This window comes from Macadamia integrifolia, chromosome 13 (assembly GCF_013358625.1).
Source record: "Macadamia integrifolia cultivar HAES 741 chromosome 13, SCU_Mint_v3, whole genome shotgun sequence".
Lineage (NCBI taxonomy): Eukaryota > Viridiplantae > Streptophyta > Magnoliopsida > Proteales > Proteaceae > Macadamia > Macadamia integrifolia.
The window spans coordinates 19,178,000-19,187,459 of NC_056569.1; the positions used below are offsets into that span (position 1 = coordinate 19,178,000).

Here is a 9,460-nt window from a genome sequence, read left to right on the forward strand (position 1 = left end):
CTTTTCCATTCGGATTCAAGGGAATAAATTCAAGAGGGAATGCATGGTTATCTTAGAACTGCAATTAAAGTTCTTCCTCGCTTGAACAATAGTAAGAATTGATTCTTTTCGATGCTTTGAAACTCCAATCTACGTTTAACGAAAGAGGGTTGTTCTCCACTGAGAAACTAGGGTTTGACTAAGCCCACTTTCTCTTTCACAGACACACCCACAATGAGAGAGAGGGGAGACAGAGAAATCAACTATGGAGAGGAAGAGCTCCAAAAATTTGTGTAGCTCTCTCTCCCTAGCCTTTTCATAATAAAACCCCTATTAGAGTTTCCTTCTTTGATCTATTCTTTGTTTCCAAAATGAAGAATTTCAAATCTTGATGGTAGAGAATACTTTCCAATTTGAAGAACTATTTTGCTACTCAAGTAGGAAGAGTTAGAATTTAACAATGATTCCTCTCTCTTTAATTATGCAATATTATAAAATCCAATTATATTTCATTTTATCTATTATAAATAACAAGATAATCAATGAATATTTCCCAAAATTGTCATGCACAATTAAAATCTTTAATTTGTATATAAGACCCTTCGCTTAATTAATATCCTATAATCAGCTATAGGACATGTAATTTAATACTACCAAAAGCCAACTCATTGTAATGTCTATATCATATATCCTATGATCATAATCAGATGTCAAAAAACCTTTTAAATAAAATTTAGTAAATAAATATTATAGTTCATATTAGAAAATAATCTTTGTAAGAAATTTACAAAAAACATTGGTACCAGATTTCTTCCCGATCAAGTATAAACACTCTCTCTTCTTGATAATCCCCAATTAAGGGCAGTGAATCCCATGTTGAATCTCTTTCATTAATAATATGTGATCACGTGTCCAATGCACCAATATATAGTCGTAGGACGTCAATCATTGATTTATCATAAAACGTGATACAAACATTGCAACAAATAAGATCTCTCAGGTGAAAGGTCGAATGAAGAGTACGAATCTCGTCCTCACACAACTGTTAGTAACATATGTGAGATTCTTATGAGATATTTTTTCTATACACCCATAGTACATGTACTTATGTACCGAAATCATATCCCTAATAGTATACAACGTGACAATAATATGAATAGGATATTTTGTCCTATCCTTACCTAAGAACAATTTTGTGTGAAAATCTATGGAATAACTTATAAGCCCATTAACTAAATGCTATGCATAAAATAAACTATTTTATTAAATGGACTATGTTTGATGGATACACATTCCCAGAATCTTCTCCTTGCCTTAGGGTTAAGGCTCTCTTGCATGTACAATTTTTCTCCCTCTCCTTCTAAATAAAATTCATCAACTTAAACATAATAATAATAAATAAATCACAGTTTTCAACTTTCACATTATTTATAATTTGGTGCCTATATAGGTGAAAGTAGAGTCCATGTTTAATATAATGGGCCATAAACTTAAGCACAATACCAGTCATCGTCTTTCAAAGGAAACATATCGTTCCTAAATAAAATCCTAATTGAACACAACCCTATTCTAAAGAGAGAAGAATTCAACAACATAAAAGGACAAAAGGAATGAGTGAGGCCTCCTTTCAACCCAATAGGCATTTTCCTATTTAATCAATCAATAAAATTGATTAGGTTAAGATAATCGTATGTGTATGTTTTTTACTTTTGAGATCCATATAAACAACACATATGGACCATCAAAGTGGATCCTATCTACACCTTTTTTTAAATTTGATTTGTCTGGAAAATGTAAACCATCATCGTGATGCACACCAACAACCACCATTAACTCACAATGAGAAAAAAAGAAAAAAGGCAAAAACTTGAGCTCTAATACCAATTGACATGCACATGGAAATAGCATATCTTTTTCTTTGAAAAGGATAAGGATGTGAGAGATAATTGGTATCACAACTTGGGAATGGACCAAAGAGTCGCGAGATTGGAGGGAGAAATTAGTTCTCTTAATGAGGGACAATGAAAGTGGGTCCCACCTAAAGTTAATGTTAAACACAATTATCTATAAGCTTTCAGTCATTCGTACAACATTAAATTATAAGCTTTCTGTCATTCGTAAGTCTCCAAATGTTAATCTGGTTAGAACATGCTCCTTTAAGTTAACGGCCCCGGGTTCAACGAGAAGAAAAAATCAGTCATGGGCACGATAAGTGTTTTATCCAGGAGCGTTGCAACCATCAACTTTCCCAATGGAAGCACCATTAGTTGGGCTGAAATTGTTCCGATGCCTATCGGGTGCTGACGGAACTAGAAGAATTGGTTTGTGAAGGTAAGCACAACACATGAAGAGAGAGAGAAAGAACTTATGATTAATGTTACAACCTACTACGTGCCCAAAATGGAGGGTTCTTTAAGTAAACTGGCTTCATACATCAACGTTTGAGTTGACATATGAAGCTGGCCAAATAAGTGTGTGTGTGTGTGTGTGTGTGAGAGAGAGAGAGAGAGAGAGAGAGAGAGAGAGAGAGAGAGAGAGAGAGAGAAAACTTATGATTAATGTTACAACCTACTATGTGGCCAAAATTTAGGGTTCTTTAAGTAAACTGGCTTCATACATCAATGTTTGAGTTAACATATGAAGCTAGCCAAATAAGTGGGGCCAATGCTTCAAGAGTAAATAATTTTGTGTGAGATTGATGGTAGGTCCCTGTGTGTGACAATTAAATGAACTAATCTATCACATGAGGAATCTAGCTTGCCAAATAATTGGGGCCAGTGCTTCAAGAGTAAATAATGTTGTGTGAATCATACATATATATTAGTATCATGGATGAACAAGTGAATATGTAAACCAATCAAAGACATGAATAAATATTGTTACCTTCCATTAAAAAGGGACATGGGATACAGTGGCAGCTAACGCAGTGAAGCTCATGCCATAAAAAAATACAGACATGACACTAATATACACTTTACTATACTTATTATATGCTTGTTGGTCGAATGTGAATGTCTTTTTGTCCAACATCCACATGATGTTGTAAGGGTTTCCAGATTCATCAAAAGTATTACTTGAAAAGATTGAAATCTCTTGGCTTCAAAGCTATCGTTCAATAAAGGATTGATATTGCAACGTAAAGAGTAAGATACGCACCCACAAACGAATATATAATAGAATGAGTTGGATAGGCCACTGGACTACCAAGAAAGGCCGACACCACATTTCAATCAAGCCCAAATGATAAGAGGCCCATACCATGTAGGCCTCCACTGATTTGGTGGGTTATAATTGATTTGGGCCATATCCAACAAATGAAAGAAAGTGCACATAATGAAGGAAAGAAATAGGCTGGGATGATAAGAGTAAGCGAAGCAAGAAACGAGGGCTATGAAGAATAATTGAAGCCTAGTCAACCTACCCTTTACCATATTTTCCTTCTCATGTAGAACCCTGCAAGTTCCAAGCATAAGAAGGTTATCACTTAATCATAATAACTAACTATATAGTGTCTTTGTGGGTGTATGTAAGGGTGTAGAGTGAGAGAAATCACCTAAACAAGGGATCCTAGTCACCACATGTAGGGTGAATCAACAAGGTACTTCTTGAAGAGGCTGGCAAAACCATACCCATCCATGTGTTTGTCACAGGAAAAGAAGTGTAAGGAACACATTTAACAGTAAATTATAAAACAAAAATAGAATCCTATACTTACAAAGAGAAATATATACCTGGGTGGTTAGGGTTAGCAAAATGGCAAGAAGGGGCTGGATTTCCATCTTGTAGAAAACTTTGACAATTTGCAAAGTATATACACTGTCAGTTCCAGCACTAGTAAAGAAGCTAGTTAGAACATGCTTCTTCATGTTAAATGGCCCCAGGTTCAACGAGAAGGAAAATCAGTCATGAGCACGGTGACTGTTTTCTCCAGGAGTGTCACAACCATCAATTTTCCCAGTGGAAGCATCATTAGTTGAGTTGAAATTGTTTCGATGTCTATTGGGTTCTGATGGAACGAGAAGAATTGGTTTGTGAAGGTAAGCGCAGCACACAAAGAAAGAGAGAGAGAGAGAGAGAGAGAGAGAGAGAGAGAGAGAGAGAACTTATGATCAGTGTTACAACCTACTATGTGGCTAAAATGAAGGGTTCTTTAAGTAAAATGGCTTCATATATTAACGTTTGAAGCTAGGCAAATAAGTGGGGCTAGTGTTTTAAGAATAAATAATGTTGTGTGAGATTGATGATAAGTCCTTGCGTGTGATAATTAAATGAGCTTTTTCTATCACATGAGGAATTCAGCTGGCGAAATAAGTGGGGACTGCCTCAAGAATAAATAACGTTGTGTGAATCATACATATATATTAGTGTCATGGATGAACAAGTGAATATATAAACCAATCAAAGACATGAATAAATATAGTTACCTTCCATTAAAAAGGGTGACATGGGATATAGTGGTAGCTAACGTAGCAAAGCTCATATCATAAAAAAATATTGAGATGGCACTAAGATACACTTTACTATACTTATTATATGCTTATTGGTCGAATGCGAATGTCTTCTTATCCAATATCCGCATGACATTGGAAGGGTTTCCAGATTCATCAAAGGTATTACTTGAAAAGATTGAAAACCTCTTGGCTTCAAAACCATTCGTCCAATAAAGGATTGAAACTGCAACATAAAGTGCAAGACACACCCACAAGTAAACATATAAGAGAATGGGCTAGATAGGCCAGTGGACTACCAAGAAAGGTAGACACCACATTCCAATCGAGGATAGCAGGCCCAGACCATGTAGGCCTCCACTGATTTGGTGGGTTGTGATTGGCTTGGGCCATATCCAACAAATGAAAGAAAGTGCAGATAATGAAGGGAAGAAATAGGTTGGGATGATACAATAAACGAAGTAGAAGACGAGGGCTATGAAGAAGAACTGAAGCCTAGTCAACTTACTCTTTACCCTATTTTTTTTCTCATCTGGAACCCTGTAAATTCCAAGTACAAGAAGGTTATCATTTAACCATAATAACTAACTATGTAGTGTCTTCCTGGGTTTATATAAGAATGTAGAGTGAGAGAGAGATCACCTGAACAAGGGAGTCTGGCCACAACATGTAGGGTTAATCGACAAGGTACTTCTTGAAGAGACCGGTAAAACCATACCCAACCATCTGTTTGTCACTAGAAAAGGAGTTTAAGGAACATATTTAACAACATAAAAGGACAAAAGGAATGAGTGAAGTCTCCTTTCAATCCAAAAGGCACGTTCCCATTTAATCAGTCGATAAAATGGATTAGGTTAAGATAATCGTATGGACATGATTTTTACTTTTGAGATCCATATAAACAATACATATGGACCATGAAAGTGTGTTCCACCTAAACCTTTTTTAAATATATTTTATATAAAAAAATGCAAATCATCATCATGATGCACACCAACAATCACCATTAATTCACAATGGAAAAAAATAAGACAAAAATGCTTGAACTCTGATACCAATTGATACGCACATGGAAGTACCATATCCTGTTGGATGGAAAAGATAAGCATGAGAGAGATAATTGGTGTTAGAGCCTGGAAATGGACCAGAGAGTCGAGAGATTGGAAAGAACCACCTCCTCCCCCAAAAAAAAATTATTTTTGAAAAGTGAAAAAATAAATAACATATGTAAGGTTTTCTTTACTTGCCATCGATTATTGTGTACAATCAGGATTTTAATGGATAAAAAATTATGAACATCCCACAACCTACTAAAGAAAGCCCAAAACCCATCTCTTAAGGATGTAAATTTGAAATCAAAATCGTTTACCCAAATCGAACCAAACCATTTACACCGAAACTGTGAAACTGTTTATTAAATTATTCGATTTTGGTTTTAAAATTGAAACCATGATTCGGTTTTGGTTTTAAAGTTTAAAACGTTGGTAAACCGTTAAACCGATTAATATATACATAGTAAGTTTAAGTCATTCAATGCTAACTTTACATACATTTCAATAAAAAAAATTAAGTTTACATTAAACAACTATTAAAAAGAATATAACAATAAACTATTCAATTCAATGTTACAATTTACATCCAATTCACTAAAAATTTTAAAGATAAAGAAGTTTTTTGGATAAAAAGTTAGAAAACATAATAAAATTTTTTAAAACCATTTAGAAATGGTTTCAGTTCTCGTATATGAAACCGTTTATTAAATGATTTGGTTTTGGTTTTACCTAAAAATTCTTACACCGAACCAAATAGAATTGTTCACACTAGAACCGAATCAATTAACGCCCTTACCATCTCTAAAGAAATAGGTATAAGTACTAAAAAAATTTCCAAGACTTGACTTAGGCCCCGTTTCTTTAGAAGAGACTTGATGGGGTGGGATTTCTGACAGTTATCCCACAAAATATGTAAGATATGGGTTGTTTGGATGCAAGGGGTGGGAGAACCATGGGATAATTGTCAGGGACACAGAAATCCTGTCAGAAGGTTGTTGCTTCCACCCCTTCCATTTCAAAGTCCCACCAAATTGGTGGAACTCTTGTGGGAAAGAAGATCTTGGTAGAAGACGACTCCAATGGCTCTGCCTCTTCTTCTTCAGTTCAGTTTCTTCTCACCCAACAAAGTTAAGAAGGCTACGATCGTGGTGGAAGAACAAATAGAGGTTTTCATTTCTTGTGGAAAAGTCGATCTCTCCAACATCTCTGCCTCTTTTTCTTCAGCTCAGGTTCTTCTCTCCCAGCAAAGGTAAGAATGCTACAATCTTGGTGGAAGAACAAATGGATAGAAGGAAATGTTGCTTCTAACACTACTTTAGTTTGTTTTTAAGTAAGATCTAAAAGGGTTTTCATTTCTTAGAGCCGGCTCCTCTATCTCCAAAGAATAGAGATCTTAGAGGTCAATGGTCTTCCTTAGAATCATCTACCTTTTTTTTTTTTTTCTTTTTTCGTTTTACTTTTTTTGTTTTTGTTAACTTTAGCTGCTAAGCAAGTGTTTTTGGGTTCTTTGTGGTCTGGGTTATTCTTATACTATATTACCTTTCCTTTTTCAGAGTTGCTGAACTATGATTTGAGTTGCTTTTCTTTATGATGGTGTTGATTGTTGGTTGATACTCTGATCATTCTGTTGCTTGTTATTTATTTTTTGAAAGAGGATTCCCTTGAAAATGGTCGGATAGAATGATAATGTCGTTCATCATTACAGTTCGGGAGCTTGAAAGTTGTAGAATTTTTTGTTTTGCCTACTGTGATGCTATAAATGGCATGTGAGACTAAGGCCCTGTTTGATTTTGTTTCTCCTATTTCTGTGTCTAGAAACAACTGAAACAACTTTTACTGTTTCTGTGCTAAGAAATACTTTTTGGAAATGCAAAAATATATTTTATTTTCTATTTCTCAAAAAATTTTCAATAATGTAGTCGAGTTCAAGATATGAGTGAAAGCATGACGTTGTAGGAATACAACTCATGAGTGAAGGCATGACGTTGGAGTTGCATGTATGCTTCATAGAGATGAGCTTCAGAAGGATGAGGCAATCCAAAACTGTGAGCTACGCAAAACCAGGCTGGAATTGCCGCATTTGGATAGCGAGAAATTTCAACAATGGGTTGGGGGTTTGGGTAGGTCGAGTGAAGTATCGGGTTTTTCACAATTTTTGTAGCTCCCACTTGTTTCTCCATTCTTGTTTTCAAACACAGAATTAGGCATAATTTTATATTTCTTTTTCCAAAAATAAGTGAAACGAAACAGAAAAATCAAACGGTTTTTGGGGTGTTTTTCCATTTCTGAGCACAGAAAAACGGAAAAACCGTTTCTAGAAACAAAATCAAATGAGCCCTAAATCTTGCAATCCCAAGCTCTAATACTCTATGGGGGAAATTAATGATCAATCTACTAGCAAAGCATCATTCTGTGACAGGATTTCTATTTCAAAATGTCTATTCAACAATGAATCAATTACAAGTCTATTTATTAAACTGAAGATTTTATTGGTTTAAAAAAGGTTCAATAATGATAAATCTGGTATTTTAATCCTCTAAGTATGTATGTTCTACAAGAGACTAGACCTAGAAGGTGGATCTCCAACCACAGAAATAACAGGAAAAATGACAAGGACTAATGGACAAAATAGAAGAGAATAAGATAAGAGCAAAAACCAGACGATTTAAAGTAGATGAACTAGAGGAGAAAATTAATAACTAAGGGAAGATCTGATTGTCTTGAAAACTTAGTCGAGTGGGGATCCGGATCCTCTCCATAGAGCCTAGGGACCATATAGTAATCCCACAGCTGGGAGGACCCGGGCATACGTCTCAAGGTCACCCCAACTGTGAGATCACTCTATGGTCCATGGGCTTTATGGAGAGGAATCCAACCCGTCGAGTGGTCTTCTTGATGAGGACTATCAAATGGTACAATATTGCAGAAATCATAGTTCAGTAAGGGAGGCCAATGGTAAAGCCCTCATGTTAAAGGAAGGCCAGAGCAGAGATGAGAGAACTAAGATGGTGGCTAAGTAAATTCAGGTTTCAGATCAAGAACAATTAAAATATGACAGCAGAGAATTAGTCTGTTGTAGAGAAAATAAGGTGATTAAGCTCAATCTATTTCAATCAGGGACTTATTTAAATTTAAATTAGTTTGTTTCTCATTTGGTGTTCATTAGGATGTTGGTTAAATTAGAATAATTTTTTGTGGAATAATTAGAATAATTTCTTTTTATTCATCTAAATTAAACTGAATAATTAATATTAATGGATCCCACATCTTGTTGTAAATTAAAAAAATAAATAAAGTTCACACTAATAGGTGTTGATAGGAGGATATTATTGATAAATATTAGGTCTATGGAAGTAATGGTGTTCTTTTAATTACATTGTAGTTTAACAACTTTTCTATTAATCACAAATTTTAATATCCAAATATACTATAAGCCATGTGTCATACAATTCCACCCTAGACTTCCCCTTTAAACAGACAGGCCTTAAAGTCTTAATTCAGATATTCCCAACCTCATATGTGTACGTTTAGAAAAATCAGAAAAATTAGGATATGGGAGGTAAAAAAAGCGTGATGGAATAAGATAAAATGGACTCTGGTGTAGAGAGAGAGAGAGAAAGATTTGTTCTGACCCTAAGACGTGGCCACCCACTCAACTAATGGATTAGATTGGGAGAATCTCAATTCTGTATGGTGTGTGCTTTTTGTATTTAGAAGGAACTAGAGAAGGGCCTATAGCGGCATAGCCCATCAAAGAGGTCCCATCCCATCGATACTGTCTTCTTTGGTAACCATCATCATCATATGATGCATGAATGAACCCCATCCATCCTTCTTTCCATGACTCCTGGGAAAAACGAAAGGAAAATAAAGAGAAAAAGGGTGTGAAAGTGTGAATACTTATCTGAAACTTTATCAACCAGAGGTCCAGAACAGCAATGGCTGTCCTCCACATTTTCTTATTTTGGTAATTTCATAATG

The 9,460-nt window shown here is 35.2% G+C and overlaps 1 long non-coding RNA gene across 1 annotated transcript; it reads left to right on the forward strand.

Annotated features, from left to right (window-relative positions):
- The first annotated feature begins 6,333 nt into the window (after nt 1-6,333).
- LOC122058586 lies at nt 6,334-7,096 on the forward strand. The gene is made up of 2 exons (XR_006133848.1): nt 6,334-6,728; nt 7,033-7,096. It is a non-coding gene; the product is annotated as an uncharacterized LOC122058586 (long non-coding RNA).
- The last annotated feature ends 2,364 nt before the right edge of the window (nt 7,097-9,460 follow it).